We start from the raw sequence: 21,454 nt of genomic DNA on the forward strand, positions 1-21,454 counted from the left end.
GTGCTTTTGGAGGCTTTGATTTTACGAAAGTAAGTCAAAGCTTGAGTTGCTGTAGTATAACTTAAGTGCACCATTCAACATGTAAAGAAGGAATACCGATCAAAGGGCAGCATTGATGTGCAGATTCATTTCACATGGGGTTGATGCCATTTGTTAATTGAAGAACAGAAAAAACATGCAGTTATAAACATTTGAAAAAGCTTATGGAATAAGTACACCAAATTAGTACAAGAGCTTTTAAAAAAAAAGACAACTAAGAAAAATGAAAAGTGAATTAAAACAGAATCAGATGGTGAACTGGATGGGTACTTTTAGTATAAAGAATATATGACTCTTCTATGTAGACATGCTAAAGATTGTGCTTAGCATTTTGTGTGAGCTGGAAAAATTTCACCACTAAGTAGTCAGAAGAAATGCCGAAAAATCAATCCAGTTGCATCTCTGTGTGCATTGTTTTCAATGGGATTGCTTGTTCTGCAAATACACCATGCAATGAATTTGCCCATCATGGGACCTTCTGTGTGTAATATTCTGGTGTTGGACCAATTTCTATGCATTATTAAGTTGGGACATAGAGGAACTGAAGCAACGGAATATATTAATTTGAAAAGAATCACAATCTATATCCAAGTGTGAAAAAAAGGATTAGAACTCTGGCATCACAATTGATAACGTAGCCACAAGCAGACATCTCGCCTCCCTGAGTTGTAACAAATATTGTGGTTGCATGAGTGTTTGGCAGCCCAGCCCACCCACACCTACAGAGCCAGTACAGAAAAATTAAATGATAATAACATGGTGTAATTATCATTTTATTTTTCCTGTGGGGCGACACTCCTCCTCCTTAGCGGAGGACACGCAGATTTTGGCAGTCCAACTCCAAAGCAGGCACCCTTGCAACATGGTGCAAGGGTACCTCCATTGCATGCAGGATTGTATTTTTGCGAGGGACACCTTCCTGCACAAAAACAATCCTCAGAGGCATATTCCTTTATATATGTGTGCTGCAGAATGCATCACACATTGAAAGACAAAGTAGCGAGGATTTCTCCTTGTTACACCTCTCCTGGGAAGGCATATCTTATTGGCGCATTGCAAGGGTACCAATTCTGGTAAATCTGGAAATGTGTCATAAACCATGGGAGTTGCATGGGAATACCCACGCAACGCCTTCCCTAGGTAGAGTAAGACAAAACTGTGATTTTGAGCAGGATTGCTTCTACTCCATGTTTATGGAGCCACTCGGGCCACGCAAAGTGCCCTTGCATGGCTTCATAAATCTCACCTAAGGTTTGTGTTGTGCATGGTACCACATTGCATAGTGGAAACGGCCCCAATTTCAGAACGTCAGCAGAAATCATCCATCTTCTCTCAGCTACCGTGCCCTTCACTACAAGTCTGTAATATTTTTGGCAAACCAGTAAGACAATCACATTTGCATTACTTCCATTATTTTCAAGCAGCAGTGCCTCGCCCCTTTCACCTCCACCCCACAGCAGTCATCACAAAGTACTACCATATTTCCAAAACCTGATGATTCTTCTGGGAAAGATGCCTCTATCATTTTACAACCCTGTAACTTATTTATCTCTGAGGCATATGGCTCATGCCAGCCTAGATTAGTTTCGTCATAGCCGCACAGGGCATGGCATTTACTGTAATATAATAAAGGCTGACAGAATTAACATGCATCTCTGCCAGAATCCTCGAGGATTCATTTGGCAGAGCTTGGCATGACAGGGCATCCACCGGATCATGAAGGCGGGAAATAATCGAATTTTCATGAGGGGCACAATAGCAGCTCATATGACAGCAATGCATTTTCTTTTATGAATTTACTTTCTCAAATGCAGAGCATCGAGACTGTTTTGTGAGCGCTATCCATTTTTTAAACCCAACACTTCTCTGTAAACTTTGACTTGGTTGTTCAAACGAAGCTTATTCAGTATTTTATTGGGTTATATGTTTGGGAATTGAGTCATTTAAAACATGTATCAAGGAGATATAATACGCCAGGACAACTCAGTGAAGGAATGTGGGTAAGTACTTTTTTAAAATTGTTTAGTTAATTAAAACGGTAACAATTTACACACATGAATAAAATAAATAAGCTTGACGCCACACAGATAATTTAAAATTAATACTTAATAGCGATTCTACTCTCTTTGATTATGCTGAGGTGTTATTTCGGGAATACTTAACGGTGTCCAGACATTCCTGCATAAGTACATGATACACTTATTGTTTTCTAGTCTGTACTGTGTACAAATGAGCCAGGTTTCGTTGAAACAATCGGTACTGCATCTCGTCTAGAAATCCATGTGCAAAAGTGTGCTTGATAAAAAAAGCTTTAAGTGCTTAGTGCTAACAAAAGTACTTAGCACAGGCCCCCATCTTATTAAATGACACTTATAAAACTGCATGAAGATTAGGTTTCTGGTGCCAAATGAGCCTAAAACGCTCATTCTTTTTTGCAACAGTTAGTTATTCTTCTGCTATGTGCTTGCCTCGCTGCGTGGTACTTAAAATAGTTCTGTGAAGGTCTCTTTTTTAAGTTCTGCCGTGTAAAGTTCAGGTTTTCTAGTCTTTGTTGAAGTCATTGCTCCTGCCGAGCTAGAATTCTGAGAGCCAGTTCGTGATTTTTTTAGTATTTTACCAGTTTGCAGTTAATTTGTGGGTCTGTCGGGTCTAGGTCTTGTATAATTGCTGCTCTGCAAGTCCTTTTTTCTTCTTCCGATAAAAAGCTTCTCTTGGTAAGGTGATGCGAGTTGTATGTAGAGAGGGGCATACACATATAAGGTGAATAAATTATCTTTTTTACTGCCTTAAAGTCTGCATGCTATAGGTCCTTTGTGCTTCCATGTCAGTTGACGGTAACTGGCCAAAGCTGATTGCCATCACCATCCACCCTTGTGATCTAAGGAGGCTAAAGCTGTTTTTCTCACAAAACGTGAAAAAGCTTGCGTCACGCTGATAAGCGTGTGTTTTCTAATCGCTGTCTGGCCGGCCGGCACTTTTTTCACGTTGGGGGAAAGATTTTTGTAGACAAGGAGCAGGTGTTAACATGGATAATTCCCGCCACGTTGAGACACTATCGCCATGTAGCGACGTATTGTAAATACGTCAGTACCATGGCAATAGGTTTTGGTGGGACGCAGCAGTAAGAAAATTGCCGTGAACTAACGTTAGCGTTAGTTAGCGGCAGTTCTTGTACATTTCCCCCTTGGCCGCTTTCTATCTCGGTGTGGATAGCACTGTGATAATCCACCTAATCTTGAGAACTACCCAAAGTTCTCTTCTTCTTCATATATATATATATATATATATATATATTACCTACTGGCGGTCGCCAGTAGGTATATATAGTTAGGATTTTTTCTCTATGGGTGTTTTGAAAATTCTATGTCTAATAACTTTGGCGTTTGTGGACGGAATTGGCTGAAATTTTCAGGAAAATGGCACATTTTGTTTCTGAGCAGGCCTTGAAAATTTGGGGGGGTTTCGTCAAGGGGGGGCCGAGAAAAAAGGGGGGTCCCAAAACGTGTTTTTAACATTGAGTTTTCCATAGGGCGGTTGGCCTCACTTTTAGCCCGAACGGCTGAATGGATTTGCACGAAACTTGGCAAAATTGTAGGGACTGGTAGCCCGATGTGCCTTTTGTAGGTCTCAATATATGTGCTACAGTGGATTTTGAGAAATTAACGTTTAAAAAAAGATATATATCTGTAACAGCGGACCGGGCAGCGCTCCAGGACGCGTACTTTTCGCGCAACGGAGCTTTGTGAAGCGAAGCTGATTGGTTCTCCGGCGTCTGTCAACATTCCAAACAGTCCGTAGCGGCCGCCATCTTGTCTCTCGGTAGGATCGAGAGACAAGAGGAGGCGAAAGCGAAGGGGCAAATGACCATAAGGGGGAATAGTAGATCCTCGCTGACCCCCTAGGTTTGATGTGGAGGTTTTAAAAGGGCCCCGCGGGGCAAAAAAAAAAAATAATAATAATAATCGAACGGCTGAATGGATTTGCACGAAACTTGGTAAAATATTAGGGACTGGTAGCCCGATGTGCCTTTGCTAGGTCTCAATATATGTGCTCCAGTGGATTTTGAGAAATTAACGTTCAAAAAAAGATATATATCTGTAACAGCGCTCCGCTTCGCGTACTTTTCGCGTTACGGAGCTTTGCGAAGCTGATTGGTTCTCCGGCGTCTGTCAACATTCCAAACAGTCCGTAGCGGCCGCCATCTTGTGTCTCGGTAGGATTGAGAAGGGGCAAATGACCATAAGGGGGCATAGTAGATCCTTCCTGACCTCTTAAGTTTGATGTACCATTTTGCCAAGTTTGGTGTAATTCCGTTGAGCCATTCAGGCTGTAGACGTATGTAAATGTCCTATGGAAAATTGCATGGGGAAAACACATTTGAAAGTGTTGAAATTTAGAACCAATTAAAATGTTACTTTGGTTTTGTATTTGTGTGTGATGAAAGTTAATTGGTTATGTATATATGTCAAATGAGAGGAAACCACAGCCATTTTGTGATACTACTGTCTGAGGTACATTTGTGAGGAATTTTTGGTGGTGAATTTCTGGTGTTTGATTTACACAGTACTAACACTTCTCCTACTTTTAAAAAGGTGAGTTGTTAATTTGTAAGGGGAACTATGTTGTACACTTGAAGATAATTTGAAAAATGTTTTCTGTTATTTATTTGCAGTCCTTCTGTTATACTAAATACTTGATAAAGTTAGTTTTATATTATGTATTACTAAAAACGATAAATGAAAGTGATTATTTTTTTCTGCAATTTACAGCAAGCAATTTCAAAATAAAATGGCTCACAATGAAGAGACCGTGGCAATTTCTTTTGAATTGTCCACTACATTGATTGAAATTGAGAGCACCAATAATGAAATATTGTCACAAGGAGGACATGACTTGTATGATTCCATTAGATTGATTGAAATGGACAGCACCAAGAATGAAATATTGTCACAAGGAGATGACTTGAATGATTCCACTACGTTGATTGAAATTGAGAGCAGCAATAATGAAATATTGTCACAAGGAGGAGATGACTTGTATGATTCCATTAGATTGATTGAAATGGACAGCACCAATAATGAAATATTGTCACAAGGAGGAGATGACTTGAATGATTTCACTACATTGATTGAAATTGAGAGCACCAATAATGAAATATTGTCACGAGGAGATGACTTGAATGATTCCAATACATTGATTGAAATTGACAGCACCAATAATGAAATATTGTCACAAGGAGGAGATGACTTGAATGATTTTTTTGATCAATCTCTTGATGGCGAATTTATCGAGTGTTTGGAGACCATAGAGTTACAAGAATCATTATTGCAGAGTTTTCATGAGGACATTGCTGATGAGGACATGTTACTAGTTCTTTCAAATTTAGAAAATTCTGAAGAATAAATTTATATTTAGAAATCAAAAATTGTTTGAGACATTATTCATTTTTATTTTTAATTTATGAGGTTGTAGCGAAGTGATTGTAGTATAAAATGAGACTTATAGTATAGAGTGCAACATTTTTATGTTACATGGTAAGTTTACTCATATTTACTTCCCTTCTGCCACTATATTATCTCCAATGTGTATTTGATATCTCTTCTTCATCTCCGGCCTCCTTTCTCTCACTGTGTGTCTCCGATGCATCTTATCGCTGCTATTTTGTGTAATTACAGAAGAGAGTAAAATAAAATAGTTCGGAACGTGAAAAGGGGGCAAAGTAGAGTACTCCTCACCCCCTAGGCCTTCTTAGGCGGTCCCAAAAGGATCAGTTTCTGCTTTCCTGAGAGATTATGGTACGAGTTCCATATACCACAATAACTTGCATTACAACATGCAAGATATCTATCTCCTATTACCAACTTTTGGAGATATTCGCGCTAAGCGCGAATATCTCCAAAAAGTAACACCTGCCCTGAGCAGTTCTTAGCCATGTTATCCAATGGGAGGTGGATAACATGGCTAAGAGCATTAGCTCGGTAATGTATGAATATCGCTGAGTTTTTAGCGATATTCATGCATTGCGGCCGTTTATTATCGCATTTGCGATAAACCTTGATAATAGCAAGGTTTATCTTCGATAATTTCTGACGATGCTTAGCGGTAAAAAATTCGTTGGTAAGCATCGTTAGCGATAAATATCGCTTAACTTTGGTAATATGCCCCAACATCTGTTAACGTTCGATTCGAAGGAAATGAGGAAGTGTTGAAAAACATTGTCTGCGCCATCTTGCCTTTTTTGAAATGCCACACTTTTGTCGTGCACGGCAGCCATTTTAGATGTCTTGACCAGACCCACTCTCTGCACGCTGTCGATTCGTAGCATGGCTCCTCACCCTCGCAAGCATCTTCCCCAGGCACTGGTCACCACCGCTCTCTGTCTTATGCATGGGCAATAAACCTCCCCCCATCTGCGCTGCTCTTCCCTGAGAATCACACTCTGTGCCCGCCCGACACCTCCCTTTCGCCCTATTCACTACCGCACCCTCTGACACTCCACTTCCTCTGTGTCCGATTGTCCAGGCTATCAGCTAGCCCTGCAGATGTAGTTTATGGCCCCAGCTGTAAAGAATCACCCCTCTTCAAAGGAGTTATAGTAGATCAAGGCCCACACCCGATGAGATCCGTCACACCACACGTGTTCCTACTATCTGAAAACCATCCTGTATTGTGATTGGGGAGGGGACCGAGCCTGAAGCGGAAGATTCCAGGAATGACTCTTTGTACATCAAAGTTTTTACAATTATGTGTCACATTAAAAATATATAGCACTCCAACAAAGTAGTAGGAATATAAAACTTTAATAACATATAAATATATACAACAAAACAAAAACAGTAAAAACATTTAAACAACGAAGAGACCGTGGCAATTTCTTTTGAATTATCCAATAGATTTATTGAAATTGACAGCACCAATAATGAAATATTCTTGTCAGTAGCGGTCTGTTGTGCGAATAGTTCCAAGGCAGCAGAACGCGCTGAAATCTAGATGGCACGAAACTGATGTCTAGCAAGTTGCCGCCCAGCAAATAACGGCGTGGGGCGCCGCGGGGGTGAGTGAGTCCAGTAGGCACCACAGCTATTCTTACCGGCATTGCAGAATTACTGCTGGGGACAATGCCTGTGCTGTAGCAGGGTCACAGCAGAAACAAAAAGGATTCTGTTGAAGATGTTGTTGGTTTTCAATTTGAAAACAGTTCTGGTGTCAACTGCTATGCTAATGTAGTGGTTAATGTTTTGTTTTCTCTAGAAAATGTAAAAGAGGGGGAGGCAGTCCAAAGTTCCGTTAAAAGGGCAAAGGAAAGGATCGGTGGTTTGAACTATCAGTCAAAAAGGGGAGGGGGTGCAACAATTTTTCCTACCGGGTCACACTGTGCTTTCACCGGAAGTGAGGTCTGCAGGATTCTAGTAATTCAAAGTGAGGCTGGCGCCAGCATGGGAGCGCCGACGTCCCGCGGATACAGTTTCGTCACTCCACGGGTGATCATGGCAGTCATTCCCCATCGGGGGTCGGAGACTCCCGCGGCTCCTCTAGAATCTTCAAGGTCGTGGAGGACTACGGTGGTGGAGTCAACCAGTGACCGGGCCATTTCTTTATGCTGGGCCCGCTCTTGCCAGGTCGACCGCCATTTTGAGAGTTCGGTAGCTACTGGCGATCGCGGGGTCAAATGAGCGGACGGGCTCCACCCTGCCGGGCGAGACGTTGCAGCATGGCCACAGTGGAAGAACCCTTTTCCGGGCGCCTGGAGCGCTGAGGGTGCAGCTGGGAAGCCTCCACCTGGGGAGGCGGGAGAGGCCTGTTCGCACCGTCTCTCCCTCCCAGTGCACCCCACGGCGTCTCGCTTGAGATTTGTTATGGCCGGACCAGGCGATGAGGACGAGGGGGGGGGGGTCGGAGGCATGTGCAAGACATCCCCCCCCAGTGTTGTCGCAGCCATTATTCATGAAAGAAGAAGTGTCCCGTCCGTCTTCGGGCCGGGCTTCCGGTAGATGTCGGCCGGACGCCCCTGGCTCTGGCCCCATGAACGGGTTTCTTGGTTTATCGGCTGCAGCCGGATCCCGTCGGCCTCGGCCCCCCGACCGTTGGTGGCCGGACCGGAAGAGCATGTGGCGGGACTACCTGCAACTCTCAAGGGCCACCGCGGCCGGACTGGGAGAGAGAGGGGAGGGTCGAGGAGACATTCCCCCCCCCCTGCAACTGTTCAGCGTTGTAAAGGCAATCCCCTGGCCGGGTCCCGCTGGCCTCGGCCTCTCCTCCGGCTACACCCTACGTTAGGATCTCCTGGCCGAGGCGTGGCAGCAGGACCTGCCTTATATGGGCTGCTCCCGGTTGGGCGTAGCCGGAACCCTGCCCCACCTTGGAAGTTTCCAGAGTGGGGGCGGATGTTCTACTGACTTGCATTTTCCCTAGTCTATCGATTTTTTTGCCGTGGCAGGCGGTGGGACAGCGAGGGGTGATTTGGTTTCTCTTACTGTTTTTCTGGTCTCTCACCACTGGCATATTTTAACGTTTTCTTGTTTCTAGGACATTAATAGGTTTTATCATTACGTTATGTTATCGTTTCTTTGTTCGTTGTTTAATAAAAGTTCATGTTCATCAGTGGCCTACTGATTTTCGTTTTCCTATTCTTTTCTTTCCAGGTTGTTTCATGCTAAAGTTTCTGTTAACAGGATACAGTGATCACTTCGTTATTATTGCATATGTCCTTTTCACTAGGGGTGCTCTCTGGTCGGGCCAGATGGCGTATGTCTAGTAAATGGTCCGGGTGAAACAGGTGCATCAATCAGTGGGGAGTAGATAGGCATGACAGATTACAACGGGGGAGAAAGGTCCGCATTACGTACCCTTTCACTACTTGCAAAGATTTTCCTACGTTTATTTGCAAACAGGGAATACCTCCAAAAAGAACTAATTCCCAAACAGTCAATGTTCGGACAATCAATCAATCAATGAGGAATGAAATAGGTACGACGTGTTAAAGGCTTGCGTTACCTACCCTTCACTATCTGCAAAGGGAGAGAGAATATTCCTATTCTTCCTCGTTTGCAGGCAGAGAAGATCCTTAAGAGAACCAACTTCGAACAATTCAATGCTCGATTCAAACAATCAACAAGGGGTACTGTGAACACAAATGAACGCCGCTTATGTACATACGCATTGCTATTTTCAACAGGTTGTTCCTAATGTTTCTATTTTAGCGAGGTCAAAAAGAGATCCCATTAGTGGCCTACTGATTTTGCTCGATTCCTTTTGTTTTTTTACACGATTTTTCGCTATCTGCAAAGACTAAACAGAGTATTGCGACTCTGTGCTTGTTTGTAAATAGAGAATGAACCAAAGAGAACAATCAATCAAATGGAGAGAGAAGCAGGCACGACGGATTACAAAGGGGGCAAAGGGCTGCGTTAACTACCCTTCACTATCTGCAAAGAGAGAGTACTCCTAATAGAAATGAGGGGTGGGGGGCAGCATTCAAAGCAGATCAGTGTGCATAAACACGAAAATGTTTTTACTTACCACGTACTTGACATTCGACAGCTTATGATATTTGCTATTAAAAAACCATTGAAATTCACTGAAAAAACCATAGGTTATAGACCATATATAGTTAGGAATTAGCATTTACAAAACCTTGAAAATTCACTGAAAAAACCATAGGTTATAGACCATATATAGTTAGGAATTAGCATTTACAAAACCTTGAAAATTCACTGCAAAAACCATAGGTTAGAGACCATATATAGTTAGCTGGACATTTTATTGACATAAAACCAATGAAATTCCATATATAGTTAGTTGCACTAACTATATATCGCGCACCCGCAATCCACTGCTGATGATGTCACATATTACATCATTCATGACATGGTCAGTGACATCACTGATGACATCACTGATGACATCTCAAATGACATCACTGATGACATCACTGATGACATCTCATTTGACATCAATGACCACATCACTGATGATATCATTCATGTGACAATACAATGCATCTCCTCACATTTTAATATAACCTCTGTTTCACCCAGTGTTAAAAAGAGTATAATTTTTGAAACCATTGACACACCAATACTAGTTACTACATACGCACTCACTGATTGCTACGTCTACACACACCTTCACTCATTCACCCATACAATCATTCATACATACAATCACTCATCTTTACAACACTATCATATGCACTCATACACCTATACAGACACTCACAGTCTGCCACTCATCCATGGAGTTACTCACACACCTAGTCAGTCCTGTAAAGAATCAATGAGACTTCCATTTTCTTGTCTATACAGTTAAACATAGAGCACCTTACATTTTCAAACATATACTAACACATACTTACCTTCTTATACAATCATTGATACAAGTACAGATTGATCTGCACAGAGTCACACACCTCCCAGCTAGCCACACACACACTCAGTCTCCCATACAAATACTTGGGCAATCAATCAATAACCCATATAGTTACTCATATAGCTACTGATCAACACATGCAGCAGTTTACAGAACAACAGACATAATGATGCACAAATTAAGACAGTTTAGTCACTAACCCATGCACTCAGTGAGACACATTTAATCACTCACTCATACAGTCAGTCATGCACCTACTAAATCCTTCGTCCAGACACTTACACATCCACTCATTCTTCAATATGTAAGACATATTTAAACTTTATAGAAACAAAAAATCACTGGATGTTGTTATCAGTGATGTCATCAGTGATGTCACTGACCATGTCATGAATGATGTAATATGTGACATCATCAGCAGTGGATTGCGGGTGCGCGATATATAGTTAGTGCAACTAACTATATATGGAATTTCATTGGTTTTATGTCAATAAAATGTCCAGCTAACTATATATGGTCTCTAACCTATGGTTTTTGCAGTGAATATATATATATATCAGTATATGCCATCATTTATTGCTCGGAGGAAATACAATGTTCAGGTAGCAGCAGTGCCTTGCACCAGTGTGATGTCCTGCCCAACGCGTTTCGTGATGAAAATCACTTCCTCAAGGGCTGCGGGCATTGTGCGAAGGAAAAAACATAGCAGTCACATTTCACCCCTCTTTCAAGTAGTGTTCCCGCCCAGTTGGGTGTGGCCACTCCCGTGGCCTGCTGATCTTTGCAGTGCAGGTGACTCTTTCAGTACCATGTACTTATCCATTCACTAAAGTAAAACTCAACCAATTATGAATTCACCCAGTGTCTCTCCTTATAGTACTGTTATCATTCAGTCAGTATGCATGTACTCATGCAGTGAGTCAGGCTTTAGGGCACGGAGTGCTTCAAACTCCTATGTTGAAGGGGCATTCCATAGGTGTGCGTGTTGCACAGAACACTCATAGAACAAGACACAACTCCAGATTTATTAGAAATCATAAATCAGGACATGTGTATGAATGCTGCACCATCCTCCAATTGGTGTAACAACGCACAACAAGGAGAAATATTTTCATTTCTCCTCATTGTTTCTCTTTGAGTGCATACTAAAATGCACAGCATACATTAAAGGCAAACAATGCCTTTACATATTGTTTTTGTGCAGGATTGTGTGTCTTTCCACACAAAAACAAATTCTGCATGACACAGATATCCTTGCGCCATAGTGCAAGGGTGCCTGTGTCATCACATGGCTGCAGTTTAAGCAGCAGTGCAGAGGGGAGCATAGCTTTGCAACATATTTATGTACATATGTTGCATCCCTGTGCTTCGGAAGTACCACAGCACACTGCAGATAAAGAGCTAAAAGTGTCATGCTACAGTACTTCCTTATAGATCTGCACTTATACATACGCCATAAAGACTAATGCATTCTTTCAGTCAATCATGCACTATGCATACATTCAAACAAACTTTCATACACTATCATACAAATATAGCTCTTTCTTTAACCAGAGAAATTAGTTCTGAAAAGAACTATTTTTTTGTTTCATGTTTTTTTGTAGTTTTTTAAACGATTTTCAGATTTTGTTGTTGTTTTTTTGAAAGAAAAAAGGACAAAAAAAAACCAGTGAATTTCAGGAACCAACAGCCCAGAAAAAAAAAGTCTAACAGTGGTGGTTTTCTTGTGCTGTACAGACTAAGTCCACAGACTGCTCTCCGTAGCACAGAAGTTGGTTGCACTTGATGCAGTGTATTTTTATGTGTGCAGATTTGGAAAGTATGTCCGGACATTGCTGGCGAAGAGGAACTGGCAGAAGTACTTGGCACTGCAGTTTGAGCGTTGTCTCGAAGTCTCCTGCACTCCTCCCGAGACAAATTAACAGGGTGCAGACTCTTTAGATGTTTTTACATACTTGCAGTGCCGCAAGAGTACTTTTTATCGGCACTGCCTCTTGAAAGAACGTTACCACAAATTTTACAGGTGACTCTTGTGGCATTCACCTTCTTTTGTCCTTCAGGGTAGGTACAAAACTTCCACAACGCTGAAGAAGGTATTTTTGGGGGTGGAGGTTCCACAAGAAATTCTTCGTCCGATGAATGGTCCGATTCTTGTGGTGGCCATTTTGTCCTCAAATTGGAAAATATCAGAAAATAAATAATCCAAAAGAAGTTCTTCTCAGCTAAGAGATCTGTCTCCAAAAAAGCTCTAAAAAGAATAATTGAAATGGGTGGGGTCCTTCAATAGTTACAATGGGAAAAGTTATGAACCAATCAAATCTCTTTTTTTTATCCCATGGGATCCGCTTTGGGTGCGCACAAGCAGCTCGCACCCAGCGCGACTTCGCAAAATTGCATTTAAAAGTAATATAACTTAATGAAAAGTAAAAGAATACTATTTTTATGATTAGCTCAGATAATGTCTTGCCCTAATATTTATGTTATGTATATATATGTTGTTGGACCTAGGGAACCCCAAGTCACATAGGGTAGCTTGGCACTAAGTGGGAAGGCCTAACTCCAAGGAACATGTGCTAAGTTTGCGCCACACCCATCAGTAACATAACATCCATCCACTCAAAAATAAGGACACTACACCAAGATTGGAAAAATATGAGCTGTTTTATAAAAGTTCTCTTAGATTCTTTGTTTTCCAAATTTCCACAATCAAATGTAATTAAGTTTTCACAACCTCATTACTTTTCTACATATAGCAGGTAAACATTTACATCTTTCAATAGATAATGTGCAACAGTAAAGCTTTCCAATAACACTTTTATACCTCCTCCTGAAATTATTTCCTTATCACACAATTAAACCATAACGCCATGAGTTCGGCGCCTGGATACTTCCGCGCCCTCCTCAGCGACTCCTCCCACAGGTCTCCGCCTTCCGCCGACCTCACACGCCGTGCTCCGCCTCCAGCCGACCTCTTCCGGGGTGTTTACCTCTCCTTACCCGGCAACTGATCTTCCTGCGGCAATCCTTCTCTGGCGCTGCAACGTCCCTTCACTTGCCACTGGAGCCTTCCTGAAGGGCGATTTGGGTCGCGGAGCTGGCAGCTGCGCAGTAAGCCTTTTTCCTTTTAGCGCCAGCAGACACAACTTAACGCAGCACCTCAGCAGGGGTGTGGCCCGAATTTGCAACACAATCCGGAAGTTCTTCCCCACTTGACAGGGGGGTCCGATTCTCTCACCGAGGCGGTGGCACGCCAGAGTCCACCTCAGCTCACTTCTCACTCTGTGTTGAGAACTCCGAAGCAGACAGGGTTACGACCTGGGGACAAGCACGTTCCCCATAGGCACAGGGCTTGGTAGACAGGCAAGGGGGCCCGTCAGTCTGGAATTGAAATCCGCCTATAGGTCAATCTCTCCCCTTCTCAGTGCGTGCTCCTCCTCACTAGCCACCTTACTCCTGACCAGACCCACTTCACCCTTTCTCTGACCAGCTCTAAAATGGCCGCCCTGGTTCTGGCCTTATATAGGCTGACCCTAGGAGGTCCAGAAGAGACCAGAAGGTTCTAGAGGGTTCCTATTCTTCCCTAGGGGTCAAGCCTCAGGAGTGGCAGTTATGACAGTTGATGTCCACCATTTTGTAGGTCTGGGTGAATTTTAGTCAGGACAGGCTCCTGGGCCCTTGGTAAAAAAACTATGAGGGCAAAAAGAACATCTATCCCCCAGATCAACACCACAAAAGTATCCAGTGGACATAAAAATTAAAAGGTATGAGGGGCGGAAAGGGGACAAAAAATAAATAATAAATTGGAGGGACTACCCAAAGGCAGACAGGTCTAACACGCGTCCCCCCCAGCTGAAAGTGGGAAGAGCTACCCAACCCCTTGGGAGTCCTCATCACTAAGGCGGAAATACCTAGAGAGACCGTCTGCATTGGCGTGGTCCACTCCAGGCCAATGTTCCACCCTGAAGTCCATTCCCTGTAGGGAGATGGACTATCTCAACAACTTGGGATTTTCCCCCTTCATTTGCATCAGCCAACGCAGGGGTCGGTGGTCAGTCTGAACCAGGAAGTGCGAGCCAAACAGGTATGGCCGCAACTTCTTCAGAGATCACACCACCGCAAAAGCTTCCCTCTCAATTGCACTCCACTTCTGTTCCCGGGGAAGCAGTCTCCTGGATAGGAAAACTACAGGCTGATCCAGACCCTCTTCATTGAGTTGCGATAACACTGCCCCAATGCCATGTTCTGATGCATCTGTCTGGACAATGAACTCCTTGGAGAAGTCTGGGGCCCTCAGGACCGGTGCTGCACACATTGCCTGCTTCAATTTTTCAAAGGCTTGCTGACAAGCCTCCGTCCAAAATACCCGTCGAGGTTGTTTCTTTGAGGTAAGCTCTGTGAGGGGCGCTACAATAGTGCCATACCCCTTCACAAAGCGACAGTAGTAACCTGTGAGGCCCAGGAAAGCTCGGACTTCAGTCTGGGTCTTGGGGGGTTCCCAGGCCATGATTGCCTCAATCTTTGCCTGGAGGGGCTGCACTGTTCCCCTGCCCACCAAGTGGCCTAGGTACACAACCGACCCCTGCCCAATCTGACATTTGCTGGTTTTGATTGTCAAGCCAGCTTGTTTCAGAGCCTGGAGAACTGCTTGCAAATTTTGCAAATGGTCCTCCCAACTGCTGCTGAAGACAGCAATGTCATCCAGGTAAGCAGCGGAGAAACCCTCCATTCCTGAGAGGACCTGATTCCCCAGCCGCTGAAATGTGGCAGGGGCATTCTTGAGCCCAAAGGGCATCACACAAAATTGGAAGTGTCCCTCAGGTGTGGAGAAGGCTGACCTTTCCTTTGCTCCATCTGTCAGGGAGATCTGCCAGTACCCTGAAGTGAGGTCAAAGGTACTCAAGTATTGGGCAGCTCCCAGCCGGTCAATTAATTCATCCGCCTTAGGGATCGGATGAGCATCAGTTTTGGTAACTGAATTCAGTCCCCGGTAATCCACACAGAACCTCAGTTCTGGAGTGGTGCCTGGTGGAGCTGCTTTTGGCACTAGAACCACCGGACTGGACCAGGGGCTACTGGAAGGTTCTATAACTCCTAGCTCCAGCATCTTGGTAACCTCACCATGAATGCTAGCCTTCACCTTGTCTGACAGCCGGTAGGTTTTTGTCTTCACTGGTGGGCTGTCTCCTGTGTCCACATCATGGGTACACAGGTGGGTCCTTCCCGGGACAAGGGAGAACAACGTAGAGTACTGCTCCAGTATCTGGCGGCAGTCTTCTCGCTGTTCAGAAGTTAGGGATGGGGAGAGAATCACTCCCTCCACCGACCCATCCTTTTCCTGAGACGAAAACAAGTCTGGGAGAGGTTCGCTTTCCACTTCCTCTCCTCCATCAGTCACCATCATCAAGATGACCTCGGGCCTCTCATGGTGGGGTTTGAGGCGGTTAGCATGTAGCACCCTTAGGGGCTGTCGAGGGATTTTAAGGTCCACCAGGTATGTGGCCTTACCCTTCTTTTCTAACACCTCAAAGGGGCCTGTCCAGCGATCCTGGAGGGCACTTAGCTCTCCAGGCTCCATCACCCACACTTTCTGACCAGGCTCCAACTCCACCGGGTGAGCATTGTGGTCGTACCACTCCTTCATTACAGCTTGGCTGGCCTCTAAGCTGTCAGAAGCTTGCTTCCACAACTTCGCCATTTGGCTCCTGAAGGCCAGCATGTAGCTCACCACATCCTGGGGAGGCTTCCTGGGAGACTTTTCCCACCCATCCTTCACCAGGCTGAGAGGACCGCGTACAGGGTGCCCATACAGAAGCTCAAAGGGGCTGAAGCCTTCTGTGGCACTTCCCTGTAGGAAAATAGCAAACAGGGTAGGAGGACGTCCCATTTCCTCCGCAGGCTTTCAGGCAGACTTCTGATCATGCCCTTCAAGGTCTTGTTGAACCTTTCTACCAGTCCATTTGACTGGGGGTGATAGGGAGTGGTGAACCGGTAGGTCACTCCACACTCCTTCCACATTGCCCGCATGTATGCTGACATGAAGTTGGTCCCCCTGTCGGACACAACTTCTTTAGGGAAACCCACTCGGGTGAAGATACCCATCAGGGCCCTAGCCACTACAGGTGCAGTGACAGTCCTCAGAGGAATTGCCTCTGAATACCGTGTGGTGTGATCCTCCAGAACAAAGATAAACCTGTGACCAGCTGTTGTCTGTGGATCCAATGGCCCCACAATGTCGATGCCCACCCTTTCAAAGGGGGTGCTAACGACAGGTAGTGGTTCCAGGGGAGCCTTCAGCTTCACCCCTGTTTTCCCACTGGCTTGACAGGTTACACATGTCCCACAATAAATGTTGGACGCCACTTTCATCTGAGGCCAGTAAAAGTGGGGGACAAGTCGGGCAAATGTCTTGTCCTGACCTAAGTGTCCTGCCAAGGGTATTTCATGAGCCAATTCTAACAGAAAGGCTCGGTACCGTTGCGGAACTACCAAGGCCCTTGATAAACTGGGTAACGGTACCTTAGCTTCACTGTAGAGGAGTCCGTCCTCCCAGTAAATGTGGTAGTGTCCTGCAACGCTCCCGGCTGCCTGGGCTTCGCCCTGTCGCCTCAGTCCCTCAAGGGTAGGGCACTCCTTCTGGCCCTTACAGAACTCCTCCCTGGTAGGCCCTCCCTCCACATGCCACTCAGCAGGGATGGGTAGGTCCTCCAGAGAGACTACTTCCCCCTCCACGGACTCCTGGTCCACCACCGCAGGTGGCCGATCTGTCACATGGGGTGTGGAAGCCGAAGCAGGCTTCTCCTGTCTTCGGGTCTGTCCCTTTTTGGCAGCGGGTTGGGCCATTGTTCCAGGCTCCAACCCGGGCGAACTCCCTCTCTGGGCAGTCGCAGACCTTGTGCTTGCACAGGCCCAGTCAGGTGTACCCAGCATCTCCGAATGAGTCCGGTATTCCACCTCTCTCCAAGCATTGTGCTCCATGTCATTTCCCAGCAGACAATCGACTGGCACGGCAGGGCTTACGGCAACTCGAAGTGAACCTGCAACCCCTTCCCACTCAAAGGGAACCTTGGCCACCTGGTAGTGGCCCATTCTGCCGTCAGCCATCGCGGCAGGGTGGAGTACATGTGGAATCACCTGCTCTGGAGACACCAGTTGACTCCTTACCATAGTCATACTGGCTCCTGTGTCTCTCAGAGCTTCCCCTCTTTGGCCATTGATGGTGACCCATTGCCCATACTTTACAGTATTTGAGGGCACCTGGATCTTAGGGACCATCTCCCGATCTCCCAGGGACACTAAGGTGACATCCGCCCACTCACCCCCCTTAATTAAGGGCAACTCCTCCCCGAGCGCTACACTAGCTACTCCCGGGGCTTTTCCTCCGGTGGGAGGAGGTGGTCTCTTTGGGCATCTGACATCTCCCTTATAATGTCCAACACCACCACACTCAAAGCAGTGGACGACCCTTGGCTGCTGGCTTTGGCCAGGATGAGGGTTTCGGGGCGGGTTAGCCTTAGGGGTGAAACCTGTTCCCTTTCCCTGGAAACTGTTTGGGGACCTTTAGAGAACTCCCGCTTTTTATCTCCCCCCTCCTTCTTCTGAGGGGCACCCTGTCCGGCCCTTTGGGAATCCCCTCCAGTCCCCTTTGAGGACACCGGGGTACTTGCCCAGATGTCCGCCTCCTCTGCAAGCTTCCGGGGGTTGGTCAGCTTGCTATCCACCAGGAGTTGGCGCAGCTCGGGAAAACATTTCTCAAGTAGATGCTCTTTAGGAAAAAGGTCATATAACCCCTCATAGTCCTTCACCTCGCTGCCCTGCACCCAGCCCGCCAATGCCTTTCTTGCATAGTCCAGGAAATCCACCCAGTTCTGGGTGCTTAACTTGTGGTTCCACCTGAACTTTTGGCGATACTTCTCCGGGGTTAGCCCAAACTTTTTGATTAACGCTATCTTCATGGTGGGGTAGTGGGTCTGCTTCTCTTGTTCTAGAGCCAATAAGGTGTCCCGACCAGTGGGAGTCATATACTTATATAATCCACCCCCCCAGTGTTTCTCCTGGATCCCATGGGCTCTTAGGGAGACCTCATAGGCAGCCAGCCACTTGGCAATGTCATCCCCTTGGCTATAGCTGGCAACTATGTCTTTAGGTAGGTAGGGTCTGGACTCCCTGGTTGGTTCTCTTGTTTCGCTGCCACCATTTGGAGAGTTGGCGAGTCCTAACTGTAGAGCTTTGAGTTCTAGCTCTTTTAGTCTAAGCTCATGAGTCATCCTCTGTTCCTCCCTCCCCTGTTCTAACCTGGCTAACTCCCACTTCAGCTTCCTTTTTTCCCTCCTGTCTGTTAGTTCAGCTTCGGTCAAGCTTCCTCCAGAGACACTACTGCCCCCCCTTGAGTAGGTCATTGGTCATGGAAGTAGGTTTCCAATCTCAGGATGGAACAATCCCTCTACCTCTATGACTGTGTCCTGGTCCGTCCCCTCTTCCTCCTCCTTCCCTTCTCCATGTGCTGCCACCCAAGCCCTCAAACTGGTCTGAGTTCCCCCTTCTTAGCACCACGCTTAAAGAACACTCCCATCTTTTGACAAAAGTCCGTAAGCTGGGCTACAGAATAAGTTTCCAGTTCTTCCAGAGCAAATTCCATTTTTGCTGAAGAACAATGTAGGGACAATCACACAAAAAGAATAGATTCACAAGGGGCAGTTTGAAGCTACCTCCACCCACCACCAGGAATGAATTTAAAAAAAACAAAAGTAGTAATTGGGAAGTCCGCCAGGAGAAAACTCCAGGTGTAGGCCTGTGGGGTATGTTTTGTTACTTCAGAGTAGACGCAAACACAGTTTTTATCCCACCGCTGGACACCAATTATGTTGGACCTAGAGAACCCCAAGTCACACAGGGTAGCTTGGCACTAAGTGGGAAGGCCTAACTCCAAGGAACATGTGCTAAGTATGCGCCACACCCATCAGTAACATAACATCCATCCACTCAAAAATAAGGACACTACACCAAGATTGGAAAAATATGAGCCGTTTTATAAAAGTTCTCTTAGATTCTTTGTTTTCCAAATTTCCACAATCAAATGTAATTAAGTTTTCACAACCTCATTACTTTTCTACATATAGCAGGTAAACATTTACATCTTTCAATAGATAATGTGCAACAGTAAAGCTTTCCAATAACACTTTTATACCTCCTCCTGAAATTATTTCCTTATCACACAATTAAACCATAACGCCATGAGTTTCATTCCAAGAACTGCAGATTGGCAGGAATTATACCCCAGAAGATTCAAGGTTAACAATTTTCCAGCTAATCCCACCAGACAGAGAGCCCTTCCCCTGATTATGAGAGAAGAAGGTTACACCTAACTGACGCTGGAGTAGATTAGGCAAATGAAATCACATTGGCTTATGTTAACTCATATCCCCTCCACAACAGCAAGAGTATATGCCTTAGTCAAGTACAGCCTTGCCCTGTGGATTCCCCTCTTGGAGCTCTCTCTCTCTACTTCCAAGGGCTACAGGGCGTCAGCTGGGGAATTAAAGCTCCCTTGCACAGTAGACCTTACTGCATGACAATTCCTGGTACCAAGCTGAGCTGTTCGAATGAGTGGTTACTTAAATTGTTAAGTTTTATGCTGCCCAAACCTTTCGTCTAGTCCGCTTTTCCGGGCTATTCCCACTGCTTCCCCCACCTTCCCGGCTTACTTGGCCTTGAAGTTACCGGGGGCGGACTCCACCGACCCTTCTGCTTAAAAGCGCCTCTACTGCCATGAGCGGGAAATCCTCGCCCTCCCCTCAGTCAGGAGAGAAGGCGTTCCTCCGGAGCCCACTCGGCAGCCCTTGGCACTTCACCGGCTGAAGGACGGTGCTCCGTAGCAACGCGTCTCACTTCGGCGCCTGGATACTTTTGCGCCCTCCTCAGCGACTCCTCCCACAGGGGTCCGCCTTCCGCCGACCTCACATGCCGTGCTCCGCCTCCAGCCGACCTCTTCGGGGGTATTCACCTCTCCTTACCCGGCAACAGATCTTCCTGCGGCAATCCTTCTCCGGCGCTGCAACGTCCCTTCACTCGCCACTGGAGCCTTCCTGAAGGGCGGTTTGGGTCGCGGAGCCGGCAGCTGCGCAGTAAGCCTTTTTCCTTTTAGCGCCAGCAGACACAACTTAACGCAGCACCTCAGCAGGGGTGTGGCCCGAATTTGCGACACAATCCGGAAGTTCTTCCCCACTTGACAGGGGGGTCCGATTCTCTCACCGAGGCGGTGGCACGCCAGAGTCCACCTCAGCTCACTTCTCACTCCGTGTTGAGAACTCCGAAGCAGACAGGGTTACGACCTGGGGACAAGCCCGTTCACCATAGGCACAGGGCTTGGTAGACAGGCAAGGGGGCCCGTCAGTCTGGAAGGGAAATCCACCTATAGGTCAATCTCTCCCCTTCTCAGTGCGTGCTCCTCCTCACTAGCCACCTTACTCCTGACCAGACCCACTTCACCCTTTCTCTGACCAGCTCTAAAATGGCCGCCCTGGTTCTGGCCTTATATAGGCTGACCCTAGGAGGTCCAGAAGAGACCAGAAGGTTCTAGAGGGTTCCTATTCTTCCCTATGGGTCAAGCCTCAGGAGTGGCAGTTATGACAGTTGATGTCCACCATTTTGTAGGTCTGGGTGAATTTTAGTCAGGACAGGCTCCTGGGCCCTTGGTAAAAAACTATGAGGGCAAAAAGAACATCTATCCCCCAGACCAACACCACAAAAGTATCCAGTGGACATAAAAATTAAAAGGTATGAGGGGCGGAAAGGGGCCAAAAAATAAATAATAAATTGGAGGGACTACCCAAAGGCAGACAAGTCTAACATATGTTTTTTAACATTAAACATTTTTGCGGATGTCGCTCACCCGCCGCGTCCAACACGTATATGACGTCACCTGGAACCGCGCGACCGTCACATAGCGTAATACGTACATGTCACATATGTGCCAGAAGTCGCGTATCGGTCGCATAGCATTTGCGCAGGAAAATTTGTACCCATTGCACACCCTACACAACAATCCTAA

Source organism: Lissotriton helveticus, chromosome 6 (genome assembly GCF_964261635.1).
Source record: "Lissotriton helveticus chromosome 6, aLisHel1.1, whole genome shotgun sequence".
In the NCBI taxonomy this organism is placed as follows: domain Eukaryota; kingdom Metazoa; phylum Chordata; class Amphibia; order Caudata; family Salamandridae; genus Lissotriton; species Lissotriton helveticus.